General features: G+C 38.9%; 1 protein-coding gene across 1 annotated transcript in view; it reads left to right on the top strand.

Annotated features, from left to right (window-relative positions):
- The window catches only part of LOC139528918 (uncharacterized), a 166098-nt gene that overhangs the window by 62054 nt on the left and 88393 nt on the right, over window positions 1–15651 (top strand). The gene's annotated exons all lie outside the window — the stretch shown is intronic.

Below are 15651 nucleotides of genomic sequence, written 5' to 3'. Positions count from 1 at the left end.
TTTAGCAAATACCCCGGCGGCGTTAAAAATGAACGATATTCATTTGATAACAGTAAATTGGTGAAAAATACACTGGCTATTAACCAATCAAAACCCCGGATTCTTACATAAGGTGTAATTATGTCAATAAAAGAACTTCGAAGGTGTACTTTTATATATGATTTTTCTTAAAACAAAAAGTAAAACCGATCACGCAAGAAACATTTTGGAATATAAATTAAAAACTTCATGGAAAGCCCAAAAGAGAAATTAATAGTGAAAAAAGGGTAATACGGAGCACCCAAAGTGCCAGTTGGATATTCAAAATGTATAGTGAAAATCTACCTGAGACCGCTTAAATGAGGGTGAGGACCCCCCCCCCCCCCCAGGTCTTTCAATGTCAATAAAAGTCAACTAAATCATAGTCACTGTATATATAAAGGTTGTATCAGAAGGATTTCTCAAAACAATGCCATCTTCGATATCTTCAGAGGGCCTACATTGTCACTTTTTAGCGAAAAATGGTCAAAATTTTAGGACAAAGGGCACCGGGCAATGTTGAGAGCCCCTGATCTCTCAATTTTTCTAATATTATGCAGAAATTAATTTAATAGATCGATACAAACGTGACTAAAAGGAATTTGGGTACACTTTCTGTCTTCCATGTATACGGAGCGTCCAATGTGCCAGTTGGATATTCAAAGTGTATTGTAAAAATGTACGAAATCAGGGGGCTCTCACCAGTGCCCTGTGCCCTATATCTGCATAATATAAGTGCCCTTTATTAAAACTTTGACAATTTTTAGCTGAAAAGTGACAATCAAAGATCTCCGTAGATATCGAAGATGACATTATTTTCCGAAATCCTTTTGAAACAGCCTTTATATAAACAGAGTCTATAGTTACTTGAATGTTACGGACTCGAAAGACCAGGTGGGTATCACCCTAATTTAATCCGTAAACATTGAAGACAGGAAGTGTACCCAAATTCCTTTTAGTCACATTTGTATCTAACTATTATCTAAATGTCTGCATAATTAGAAAGATTGAGAGATCGTTGGGCTCTAATCAGTGCCTTGTGCCCGTTTTCCTAAATTTTTGACAATTTTAGCTGAAAAGTGACATTCAAGCCCTCCGTAGTTATCGAAGATGACATTATTTTTGGAAATCCTTTTAATAAAACCTATATATCATACGGACAAATATGCAAATTACTTAAGCATTGATTTTTAAGGGTTTATATTAGAGGACAACTTGATGGGGTCAAAAGACGATTTCCTATGTCTCTTTTCAATCCTTTCAACTATAAAAATCATGCTTTTAATGTTATCAGTGATCATATTTAATTTGATAATTTTAAATTTTGAATATCCAACAGACTGCTAGCAGCCGGTTGGCTATTGAATATCGAATAACGCATAACGAACCGGCTGCTAATTTTACATGCATGGTAAATTCCACGTTTTACAGTCCGTAACTGAGAAAGCCCCCATTTTCGATTCCGATTTTATTTTTGGTATATAATTCAGTTTGAAAGCAAGTTCTTGGAAACGACCGTTTTCGTCAAGCTCTATCAGCAACAATAGCAGGAGGAATTAATCAGGTGGCACTACAGTCGTCCGTACCGTCCCAAAGGCCGCCAAATGAAACGGGTAAAAGATTGACGTTTAAAGTATTTTTTCAACTTGTCATGCTTTTATTATAATTAAATTTTTTACAATTAGTAGGTTTTTTTACCAATATAATTTCTTTACGACATACACACATTATAAAACATAGCTTTTTATTGCTATTCCTTTATCCTGTCCGTTCTAAAAAATAAATAGCCATCTTTTTTGTTCGCCAAAAAAAAGGATTATTCCTAATTTGACGTTTGCGTATCTAAATACAGAAAAGAACGGTTATAATTTTAAATGCAACCGGGAAACCTATTTCAAATTTCTACACAATTGTGAAGCCATAATGTTTTTCTATTATACATCAATTTTAGTGACCACCAGCCATGTCAATTTGTATCTGGTTTCAGCTGCGTTTCTAATTCAAAACAGTGAAGTTTAGCTTCTTTTCATATGTATGTGAAGTTAGCAGCCGGTTCGTTATTCGTTATTCGATATTCAATATCCAACCGGCTGCTAGCAGCCAGTTTGATATTCAAAAATTAGTGAAAAATCATAAGAAAATTAAATACTTGAAATTATAAAAAGCACGATTTTCATAGTCAAAAGGACTGATAAGATACGTAGGAATTATTAAATGACCTTTTCAAGCTGTCGCAATTTCTCGTTGTCCTCGAATATAAACCCTTTTCCGTGCGACTTATTTGTCTGTATGTAACATAGAGTTTTGTCATAAAAACGACTTCAAAGATGTACTTTTGTGTATAATGTTTCTTACAACAAAAAGAAAAACCAATAACTCTAGAAATATTTTTAACTATAAATAGAAATATATATGGAAAGCCAAAAAAAAAAATTTCAGTCAAAAAATGTCCAAATTTTAGGACAAAGGGCACAGGGTGATGGTGAGAGCCCCCTGATCTCTCAATCTTTCTAATATTTGACAGACATTTAGTCAATAGGTAGATACAAACGTGACTAAAAGGACTTTGGGTACACTTCCTGTCTTCTATGTGTACGGAGCGCCCAAAGTGCCAGTTGGATATTCAAAATATATAGCGAAAACCTACCCGAGACCGCTTAAATGAGGTTGAGACCCCCCTGGTCTTTCAATGTCCATAAAATTCAACCAAATCATTGACTCTGTATATATAAAGATTGTATTAGATGGAGTTTCCAGAAAAACGTCATCTTCAATATCTACGGAGGGCTAAGATTGACACTTTTCAGTCAAAAAATGTCCAAATTTTAGGACAAAGGGCACAGGGTGATGGTGAGAGCCCCCTGATCTCTCAATCTTTCTAATATTTGACAGACATTTAGTCAATAGGTAGATACAAACGTGACTAAAAGGACTTTGGGTACACTTCCTGTCTTCTATGTGTACGGAGCGCCCAAAGTGCCAGTTGGATATTCAAAATATATAGCGAAAACCTACCCGAGACCGCTTAAATGAGGTTGAGACCCCCCTGGTCTTTCAATGTCCATAAAATTCAACCAAATCATTGACTCTGTATATATAAAGATTGTATTAGATGGAGTTTCCAGAAAAACGTCATCTTCAATATCTACGGAGGGCTAAGATTGACACTTTTCAGTCAAAAAATGTCCAAATTTTAGGACAAAGGGCACAGGGTGATGGTGAGAGCCCCCTGATCTCTCAATCTTTCTAATATTTGACAGACATTTAGTCAATAGGTAGATACAAACGTGACTAAAAGGACTTTGGGTACACTTCCTGTCTTCTATGTGTACGGAGCGCCCAAAGTGCCAGTTGGATATTCAAAATATATAGCGAAAACCTACCCGAGACCGCTTAAATGAGGTTGAGACCCCCCTGGTCTTTCAATGTCCATAAAATTCAACCAAATCATTGACTCTGTATATATAAAGATTGTATTAGATGGAGTTTCCAGAAAAACGTCATCTTCAATATCTACGGAGGGCTAAGATTGACACTTTTCAGTCAAAAAATGTCCAAATTTTAGGACAAAGGGCACAGGGTGATGGTGAGAGCCCCCTGATCTCTCAATCTTTCTAATATTTGACAGACATTTAGTCAATAGGTAGATACAAACGTGACTAAAAGGACTTTGGGTACACTTCCTGTCTTCTATGTGTACGGAGCGCCCAAAGTGCCAGTTGGATATTCAAAATATATAGCGAAAACCTACCCGAGACCGCTTAAATGAGGTTGAGACCCCCCTGGTCTTTCAATGTCCATAAAATTCAACCAAATCATTGACTCTGTATATATAAAGATTGTATTAGATGGAGTTTCCAGAAAAACGTCATCTTCAATATCTACGGAGGGCTAAGATTGACACTTTTCAGTCAAAAAATGTCCAAATTTTAGGACAAAGGGCACAGGGTGATGGTGAGAGCCCCCTGATCTCTCAATCTTTCTAATATTTGACAGACATTTAGTCAATAGGTAGATACAAACGTGACTAAAAGGACTTTGGGTACACTTCCTGTCTTCTATGTGTACGGAGCGCCCAAAGTGCCAGTTGGATATTCAAAATATATAGCGAAAACCTACCCGAGACCGCTTAAATGAGGTTGAGACCCCCCTGGTCTTTCAATGTCCATAAAATTCAACCAAATCATTGACTCTGTATATATAAAGATTGTATTAGATGGAGTTTCCAGAAAAACGTCATCTTCAATATCTACGGAGGGCTAAGATTGACACTTTTCAGTCAAAAAATGTCCAAATTTTAGGACAAAGGGCACAGGGTGATGGTGAGAGCCCCCTGATCTCTCAATCTTTCTAATATTTGACAGACATTTAGTCAATAGGTAGATACAAACGTGACTAAAAGGACTTTGGGTACACTTCCTGTCTTCTATGTGTACGGAGCGCCCAAAGTGCCAGTTGGATATTCAAAATATATAGCGAAAACCTACCCGAGACCGCTTAAATGAGGTTGAGACCCCCCTGGTCTTTCAATGTCCATAAAATTCAACCAAATCATTGACTCTGTATATATAAAGATTGTATTAGATGGAGTTTCCAGAAAAACGTCATCTTCAATATCTACGGAGGGCTAAGATTGACACTTTTCAGTCAAAAAATGTCCAAATTTTAGGACAAAGGGCACAGGGTGATGGTGAGAGCCCCCTGATCTCTCAATCTTTCTAATATTTGACAGACATTTAGTCAATAGGTAGATACAAACGTGACTAAAAGGACTTTGGGTACACTTCCTGTCTTCTATGTGTACGGAGCGCCCAAAGTGCCAGTTGGATATTCAAAATATATAGCGAAAACCTACCCGAGACCGCTTAAATGAGGTTGAGACCCCCCTGGTCTTTCAATGTCCATAAAATTCAACCAAATCATTGACTCTGTATATATAAAGATTGTATTAGATGGAGTTTCCAGAAAAACGTCATCTTCAATATCTACGGAGGGCTAAGATTGACACTTTTCAGTCAAAAAATGTCCAAATTTTAGGACAAAGGGCACAGGGTGATGGTGAGAGCCCCCTGATCTCTCAATCTTTCTAATATTTGACAGACATTTAGTCAATAGGTAGATACAAACGTGACTAAAAGGACTTTGGGTACACTTCCTGTCTTCTATGTGTACGGAGCGCCCAAAGTGCCAGTTGGATATTCAAAATATATAGCGAAAACCTACCCGAGACCGCTTAAATGAGGTTGAGACCCCCCTGGTCTTTCAATGTCCATAAAATTCAACCAAATCATTGACTCTGTATATATAAAGATTGTATTAGATGGAGTTTCCAGAAAAACGTCATCTTCAATATCTACGGAGGGCTAAGATTGACACTTTTCAGTCAAAAAATGTCCAAATTTTAGGACAAAGGGCACAGGGTGATGGTGAGAGCCCCCTGATCTCTCAATCTTTCTAATATTTGACAGACATTTAGTCAATAGGTAGATACAAACGTGACTAAAAGGACTTTGGGTACACTTCCTGTCTTCTATGTGTACGGAGCGCCCAAAGTGCCAGTTGGATATTCAAAATATATAGCGAAAACCTACCCGAGACCGCTTAAATGAGGTTGAGACCCCCCTGGTCTTTCAATGTCCATAAAATTCAACCAAATCATTGACTCTGTATATATAAAGATTGTATTAGATGGAGTTTCCAGAAAAACGTCATCTTCAATATCTACGGAGGGCTAAGATTGACACTTTTCAGTCAAAAAATGTCCAAATTTTAGGACAAAGGGCACAGGGTGATGGTGAGAGCCCCCTGATCTCTCAATCTTTCTAATATTTGACAGACATTTAGTCAATAGGTAGATACAAACGTGACTAAAAGGACTTTGGGTACACTTCCTGTCTTCTATGTGTACGGAGCGCCCAAAGTGCCAGTTGGATATTCAAAATATATAGCGAAAACCTACCCGAGACCGCTTAAATGAGGTTGAGACCCCCCTGGTCTTTCAATGTCCATAAAATTCAACCAAATCATTGACTCTGTATATATAAAGATTGTATTAGATGGAGTTTCCAGAAAAACGTCATCTTCAATATCTACGGAGGGCTAAGATTGACACTTTTCAGTCAAAAAATGTCCAAATTTTAGGACAAAGGGCACAGGGTGATGGTGAGAGCCCCCTGATCTCTCAATCTTTCTAATATTTGACAGACATTTAGTCAATAGGTAGATACAAACGTGACTAAAAGGACTTTGGGTACACTTCCTGTCTTCTATGTGTACGGAGCGCCCAAAGTGCCAGTTGGATATTCAAAATATATAGCGAAAACCTACCCGAGACCGCTTAAATGAGGTTGAGACCCCCCTGGTCTTTCAATGTCCATAAAATTCAACCAAATCATTGACTCTGTATATATAAAGATTGTATTAGATGGAGTTTCCAGAAAAACGTCATCTTCAATATCTACGGAGGGCTAAGATTGACACTTTTCAGTCAAAAAATGTCCAAATTTTAGGACAAAGGGCACAGGGTGATGGTGAGAGCCCCCTGATCTCTCAATCTTTCTAATATTTGACAGACATTTAGTCAATAGGTAGATACAAACGTGACTAAAAGGACTTTGGGTACACTTCCTGTCTTCTATGTGTACGGAGCGCCCAAAGTGCCAGTTGGATATTCAAAATATATAGCGAAAACCTACCCGAGACCGCTTAAATGAGGTTGAGACCCCCCTGGTCTTTCAATGTCCATAAAATTCAACCAAATCATTGACTCTGTATATATAAAGATTGTATTAGATGGAGTTTCCAGAAAAACGTCATCTTCAATATCTACGGAGGGCTAAGATTGACACTTTTCAGTCAAAAAATGTCCAAATTTTAGGACAAAGGGCACAGGGTGATGGTGAGAGCCCCCTGATCTCTCAATCTTTCTAATATTTGACAGACATTTAGTCAATAGGTAGATACAAACGTGACTAAAAGGACTTTGGGTACACTTCCTGTCTTCTATGTGTACGGAGCGCCCAAAGTGCCAGTTGGATATTCAAAATATATAGCGAAAACCTACCCGAGACCGCTTAAATGAGGTTGAGACCCCCCTGGTCTTTCAATGTCCATAAAATTCAACCAAATCATTGACTCTGTATATATAAAGATTGTATTAGATGGAGTTTCCAGAAAAACGTCATCTTCAATATCTACGGAGGGCTAAGATTGACACTTTTCAGTCAAAAAATGTCCAAATTTTAGGACAAAGGGCACAGGGTGATGGTGAGAGCCCCCTGATCTCTCAATCTTTCTAATATTTGACAGACATTTAGTCAATAGGTAGATACAAACGTGACTAAAAGGACTTTGGGTACACTTCCTGTCTTCTATGTGTACGGAGCGCCCAAAGTGCCAGTTGGATATTCAAAATATATAGCGAAAACCTACCCGAGACCGCTTAAATGAGGTTGAGACCCCCCTGGTCTTTCAATGTCCATAAAATTCAACCAAATCATTGACTCTGTATATATAAAGATTGTATTAGATGGAGTTTCCAGAAAAACGTCATCTTCAATATCTACGGAGGGCTAAGATTGACACTTTTCAGTCAAAAAATGTCCAAATTTTAGGACAAAGGGCACAGGGTGATGGTGAGAGCCCCCTGATCTCTCAATCTTTCTAATATTTGACAGACATTTAGTCAATAGGTAGATACAAACGTGACTAAAAGGACTTTGGGTACACTTCCTGTCTTCTATGTGTACGGAGCGCCCAAAGTGCCAGTTGGATATTCAAAATATATAGCGAAAACCTACCCGAGACCGCTTAAATGAGGTTGAGACCCCCCTGGTCTTTCAATGTCCATAAAATTCAACCAAATCATTGACTCTGTATATATAAAGATTGTATTAGATGGAGTTTCCAGAAAAACGTCATCTTCAATATCTACGGAGGGCTAAGATTGACACTTTTCAGTCAAAAAATGTCCAAATTTTAGGACAAAGGGCACAGGGTGATGGTGAGAGCCCCCTGATCTCTCAATCTTTCTAATATTTGACAGACATTTAGTCAATAGGTAGATACAAACGTGACTAAAAGGACTTTGGGTACACTTCCTGTCTTCTATGTGTACGGAGCGCCCAAAGTGCCAGTTGGATATTCAAAATATATAGCGAAAACCTACCCGAGACCGCTTAAATGAGGTTGAGACCCCCCTGGTCTTTCAATGTCCATAAAATTCAACCAAATCATTGACTCTGTATATATAAAGATTGTATTAGATGGAGTTTCCAGAAAAACGTCATCTTCAATATCTACGGAGGGCTAAGATTGACACTTTTCAGTCAAAAAATGTCCAAATTTTAGGACAAAGGGCACAGGGTGATGGTGAGAGCCCCCTGATCTCTCAATCTTTCTAATATTTGACAGACATTTAGTCAATAGGTAGATACAAACGTGACTAAAAGGACTTTGGGTACACTTCCTGTCTTCTATGTGTACGGAGCGCCCAAAGTGCCAGTTGGATATTCAAAATATATAGCGAAAACCTACCCGAGACCGCTTAAATGAGGTTGAGACCCCCCTGGTCTTTCAATGTCCATAAAATTCAACCAAATCATTGACTCTGTATATATAAAGATTGTATTAGATGGAGTTTCCAGAAAAACGTCATCTTCAATATCTACGGAGGGCTAAGATTGACACTTTTCAGTCAAAAAATGTCCAAATTTTAGGACAAAGGGCACAGGGTGATGGTGAGAGCCCCCTGATCTCTCAATCTTTCTAATATTTGACAGACATTTAGTCAATAGGTAGATACAAACGTGACTAAAAGGACTTTGGGTACACTTCCTGTCTTCTATGTGTACGGAGCGCCCAAAGTGCCAGTTGGATATTCAAAATATATAGCGAAAACCTACCCGAGACCGCTTAAATGAGGTTGAGACCCCCCTGGTCTTTCAATGTCCATAAAATTCAACCAAATCATTGACTCTGTATATATAAAGATTGTATTAGATGGAGTTTCCAGAAAAACGTCATCTTCAATATCTACGGAGGGCTAAGATTGACACTTTTCAGTCAAAAAATGTCCAAATTTTAGGACAAAGGGCACAGGGTGATGGTGAGAGCCCCCTGATCTCTCAATCTTTCTAATATTTGACAGACATTTAGTCAATAGGTAGATACAAACGTGACTAAAAGGACTTTGGGTACACTTCCTGTCTTCTATGTGTACGGAGCGCCCAAAGTGCCAGTTGGATATTCAAAATATATAGCGAAAACCTACCCGAGACCGCTTAAATGAGGTTGAGACCCCCCTGGTCTTTCAATGTCCATAAAATTCAACCAAATCATTGACTCTGTATATATAAAGATTGTATTAGATGGAGTTTCCAGAAAAACGTCATCTTCAATATCTACGGAGGGCTAAGATTGACACTTTTCAGTCAAAAAATGTCCAAATTTTAGGACAAAGGGCACAGGGTGATGGTGAGAGCCCCCTGATCTCTCAATCTTTCTAATATTTGACAGACATTTAGTCAATAGGTAGATACAAACGTGACTAAAAGGACTTTGGGTACACTTCCTGTCTTCTATGTGTACGGAGCGCCCAAAGTGCCAGTTGGATATTCAAAATATATAGCGAAAACCTACCCGAGACCGCTTAAATGAGGTTGAGACCCCCCTGGTCTTTCAATGTCCATAAAATTCAACCAAATCATTGACTCTGTATATATAAAGATTGTATTAGATGGAGTTTCCAGAAAAACGTCATCTTCAATATCTACGGAGGGCTAAGATTGACACTTTTCAGTCAAAAAATGTCCAAATTTTAGGACAAAGGGCACAGGGTGATGGTGAGAGCCCCCTGATCTCTCAATCTTTCTAATATTTGACAGACATTTAGTCAATAGGTAGATACAAACGTGACTAAAAGGACTTTGGGTACACTTCCTGTCTTCTATGTGTACGGAGCGCCCAAAGTGCCAGTTGGATATTCAAAATATATAGCGAAAACCTACCCGAGACCGCTTAAATGAGGTTGAGACCCCCCTGGTCTTTCAATGTCCATAAAATTCAACCAAATCATTGACTCTGTATATATAAAGATTGTATTAGATGGAGTTTCCAGAAAAACGTCATCTTCAATATCTACGGAGGGCTAAGATTGACACTTTTCAGTCAAAAAATGTCCAAATTTTAGGACAAAGGGCACAGGGTGATGGTGAGAGCCCCCTGATCTCTCAATCTTTCTAATATTTGACAGACATTTAGTCAATAGGTAGATACAAACGTGACTAAAAGGACTTTGGGTACACTTCCTGTCTTCTATGTGTACGGAGCGCCCAAAGTGCCAGTTGGATATTCAAAATATATAGCGAAAACCTACCCGAGACCGCTTAAATGAGGTTGAGACCCCCCTGGTCTTTCAATGTCCATAAAATTCAACCAAATCATTGACTCTGTATATATAAAGATTGTATTAGATGGAGTTTCCAGAAAAACGTCATCTTCAATATCTACGGAGGGCTAAGATTGACACTTTTCAGTCAAAAAATGTCCAAATTTTAGGACAAAGGGCACAGGGTGATGGTGAGAGCCCCCTGATCTCTCAATCTTTCTAATATTTGACAGACATTTAGTCAATAGGTAGATACAAACGTGACTAAAAGGACTTTGGGTACACTTCCTGTCTTCTATGTGTACGGAGCGCCCAAAGTGCCAGTTGGATATTCAAAATATATAGCGAAAACCTACCCGAGACCGCTTAAATGAGGTTGAGACCCCCCTGGTCTTTCAATGTCCATAAAATTCAACCAAATCATTGACTCTGTATATATAAAGATTGTATTAGATGGAGTTTCCAGAAAAACGTCATCTTCAATATCTACGGAGGGCTAAGATTGACACTTTTCAGTCAAAAAATGTCCAAATTTTAGGACAAAGGGCACAGGGTGATGGTGAGAGCCCCCTGATCTCTCAATCTTTCTAATATTTGACAGACATTTAGTCAATAGGTAGATACAAACGTGACTAAAAGGACTTTGGGTACACTTCCTGTCTTCTATGTGTACGGAGCGCCCAAAGTGCCAGTTGGATATTCAAAATATATAGCGAAAACCTACCCGAGACCGCTTAAATGAGGTTGAGACCCCCCTGGTCTTTCAATGTCCATAAAATTCAACCAAATCATTGACTCTGTATATATAAAGATTGTATTAGATGGAGTTTCCAGAAAAACGTCATCTTCAATATCTACGGAGGGCTAAGATTGACACTTTTCAGTCAAAAAATGTCCAAATTTTAGGACAAAGGGCACAGGGTGATGGTGAGAGCCCCCTGATCTCTCAATCTTTCTAATATTTGACAGACATTTAGTCAATAGGTAGATACAAACGTGACTAAAAGGACTTTGGGTACACTTCCTGTCTTCTATGTGTACGGAGCGCCCAAAGTGCCAGTTGGATATTCAAAATATATAGCGAAAACCTACCCGAGACCGCTTAAATGAGGTTGAGACCCCCCTGGTCTTTCAATGTCCATAAAATTCAACCAAATCATTGACTCTGTATATATAAAGATTGTATTAGATGGAGTTTCCAGAAAAACGTCATCTTCAATATCTACGGAGGGCTAAGATTGACACTTTTCAGTCAAAAAATGTCCAAATTTTAGGACAAAGGGCACAGGGTGATGGTGAGAGCCCCCTGATCTCTCAATCTTTCTAATATTTGACAGACATTTAGTCAATAGGTAGATACAAACGTGACTAAAAGGACTTTGGGTACACTTCCTGTCTTCTATGTGTACGGAGCGCCCAAAGTGCCAGTTGGATATTCAAAATATATAGCGAAAACCTACCCGAGACCGCTTAAATGAGGTTGAGACCCCCCTGGTCTTTCAATGTCCATAAAATTCAACCAAATCATTGACTCTGTATATATAAAGATTGTATTAGATGGAGTTTCCAGAAAAACGTCATCTTCAATATCTACGGAGGGCTAAGATTGACACTTTTCAGTCAAAAAATGTCCAAATTTTAGGACAAAGGGCACAGGGTGATGGTGAGAGCCCCCTGATCTCTCAATCTTTCTAATATTTGACAGACATTTAGTCAATAGGTAGATACAAACGTGACTAAAAGGACTTTGGGTACACTTCCTGTCTTCTATGTGTACGGAGCGCCCAAAGTGCCAGTTGGATATTCAAAATATATAGCGAAAACCTACCCGAGACCGCTTAAATGAGGTTGAGACCCCCCTGGTCTTTCAATGTCCATAAAATTCAACCAAATCATTGACTCTGTATATATAAAGATTGTATTAGATGGAGTTTCCAGAAAAACGTCATCTTCAATATCTACGGAGGGCTAAGATTGACACTTTTCAGTCAAAAAATGTCCAAATTTTAGGACAAAGGGCACAGGGTGATGGTGAGAGCCCCCTGATCTCTCAATCTTTCTAATATTTGACAGACATTTAGTCAATAGGTAGATACAAACGTGACTAAAAGGACTTTGGGTACACTTCCTGTCTTCTATGTGTACGGAGCGCCCAAAGTGCCAGTTGGATATTCAAAATATATAGCGAAAACCTACCCGAGACCGCTTAAATGAGGTTGAGACCCCCCTGGTCTTTCAATGTCCATAAAATTCAACCAAATCATTGACTCTGTATATATAAAGATTGTATTAGAAGGATTTCCCAGAATATTGTCATATTCGTTATATATATGGAGGGCTTATATTGTCACTTTTCTGCTAAAAAATATCAGAATTTTAGGACAAAGGGCACAGGGCAATGGTGATAGCCTTTAATCTCTCAATCTTTGTATTACTAAGCAGACATTTAGTTAATAGGTAGGCAGAAATTATAACCTTATGTTGGAAAGGGGCAACCATATCCCCACTTGGGGTTATGAGAGATTAAACAAGCAGCTGACCACCGTCTTGACAAAGAGAGAGACCGATTGAGTTCGTCAAATTGTGAGCTATGGGATGAAAAAAAAACAGGCGTATGATTACCACGAATTTTATATATTTTGATATAGACGATAGGATCGAAAGATCAAAAGCTGGGTCTAAAAACCATTTAATCGTGGATATTGGTTTTGGGTGAAACAAATTGATTTTATTTTGGATTGTTATAAAGATTAAGACATCGATCCAATAGCTATTAATAGCTGGAATTAGTTATTGAAAACGTAAAAGCCCTGAGTGGTATTGCCAAAATGAACCACCGCCGATGGTACTCCCGGATGAGAAAGAATCAGTTGGATCAGTTGATCGGAACGAAGACCAACATTTTTTTAGCGTTGTTCCAACCCTTTACTAGGAAGGATATTATCACCCAAGCCAAACAGCATGAGTTGATAGAGGTTTGCAGGATGTCGAAAGATCGACTACTGGATAAGTTACAGGAACAGATCAGAGAAGATAGGAAATCATTGGGGATAACATTGAGGTACATCCACTGTAGAAAGCCTTTAAAGATGTATTTACTACCTGAAAGATGACCAATACTATTGCCATGGATGTGCAGACCTTCCTTGAGGTCTCTCAGATGTCAAGAGTGGAACTTATAGACGATTGGGCATTGAAAGGATAACAAGTCAATGTGATGCTGCACTGTGAAGATTAACCCAACAGGTAAGATGGATGATGAGAACGTGGGATACTTTCACTCGGGAAACCAGATTTTCCTCTCAACCACGGACTTGCTTGAAACACTTGAGAAAATGGAAGAAAAGATCGGAGAGAAGATTGCACAGTGGACCTCTGAAAAAAGTGACTGGACATCGAAAGCAATTGTAAAATTTCAAGTCAATATTACCAACGACCGCTGGGTAGGTCACAGTACATTGATTAGCCGGCGTGGATCAAATACAAGAAGGCTGTAATCAATGTGAAAAATAAAGACGAGGAGTGTTTCAAGTGGGCCATTCTTTCGGCCTTGCAGGTAGACCCAAAACAAACGGACAGGGTTACACAGAGCTCAATCTGGTAAGCCTTAAGGATATTAATTAATTAATTTGAGAAGACCAATTCCACCCTGGCGGTTAATGTATTTAGAATAGATGATAGTGAAGTATACCCGCTGCACATTTCAAACATTGGTGAACAGCGGGAGAGAGAACTCAACTAACTGCTGATCCAAGGCTACATGTGCTTGAACCACGTTTATAGCAAGGAAGTTCTGGAAACCAACAAAGAGTGTTGAGTCAACCACAAGGCAGCCAAGATCAGAGCTGCCCAAAGAAGGGACATACCAGCTGACTTTTGTCAACAACACCCACCCGATGAGAGTCCCTTTCGTAGTGTACGCGGACTTTGAGTGCTTTGATTTACCGATAAGGTTGAAATCAAAAACGATAAGGTTCTGTAGCAATACACAGTTTAATAGAAGTTTAGTATCGCATTATGGCCATGGTGAATTTTTTAAATATGAAGGTTTTTGTACAATGAAATAGATTTTTAGATAAATGAAGAATAATATATCCTCCTTAGTGGGGTTATATGAACATTTAGATTGTTTTTAGCATGTTTTATATGGTATGTATCTGTTTGACAGTCCGTATTTTTCTATCCGTACCACCCATTGGTCCATAAATTATTGTAGTGTTTATCCACAAATATTTATAGCTCGACCTTTTCAATTCAAATTATGGAAAAACGAGCAAAAATGCATGTGTGTTTTTTTTAACCTTTCGATAGATATATGCCTATATATAGTTTCAGGAAAGGTACAACTGTTCAAACCAACGCTTAGGGGCGTTCAAACAAACGCTTACAGGTATTCAAACCTTCACTTAGGAAGTTTCACGTCAACGCTTTGAATAAATGAACGTTTATAAAGATTACAGACCCTAAACAGTGTGAGGCGCTCGCCAGGGAGTTGCAAGAGATCAAGCGGAAGATTCAAGCCAGTAACACGCAGCATCGCCTTGAGAAGATTGGACTCAATAAAGGCAACAGTAGTATACCGCTGTTCAAAACTCATAAATCCATGGACAAAAAACAAAATCGGGGTATCAAACTAAAACCGAGGGAAACGCATTAAATATAAGAGGAGAACAACGACATAACACCGAGACGTAACACACACAGAAACGGACCAAGCATCAGACAAAACACCACGAGCATAAAAAATATAACATGACCTTTCCAAAGTGTTAAGCCTGTGTTTGAGGCTCAGCGAGAGGCAGCTTCACCGATCACCTAAACGATCGTTTAACTTCCTGCAGCAGTGACAGCCCTCCAGCCTCCACCGCCCAAGTTTGACTACCCACTACCCATTGCACCACCTATAGACACCATCCGCGGACTTCGAGCACAGCAGTATTTGCAGATCAGTAACGATCCTTCGCCGACCACACCTTTGGATCTCGATCTCTACATCGGAAGCTAACCAGTTACTTCTGACGGCGATGATATTTTCGTGGATGGTGTGAGGTACAAAGGAACCCTTAACCTCTGGGAACTCATGGTGAAAAAGAAATCAGAATCTTTCGAGTCCGAAGTTTTTAAGACCTTGTCGACTATGCAGAGATCCTGAACAGTTCCGGTGCCATGTATCAAGGCAATTAACCCTCTCGAGAACCCTAAGGCGATAAAGATCTAAGTGGACGAAGATTGTGTCTCACATCTAA

This window comes from Mytilus edulis, chromosome 6 (assembly GCF_963676685.1).
Source record: "Mytilus edulis chromosome 6, xbMytEdul2.2, whole genome shotgun sequence".
Classification (NCBI taxonomy): domain Eukaryota; kingdom Metazoa; phylum Mollusca; class Bivalvia; order Mytilida; family Mytilidae; genus Mytilus; species Mytilus edulis.
The sequence above is the reverse complement of the archived record's forward strand: the minus strand, read 5'-3'. Positions and strand labels throughout refer to the sequence as shown.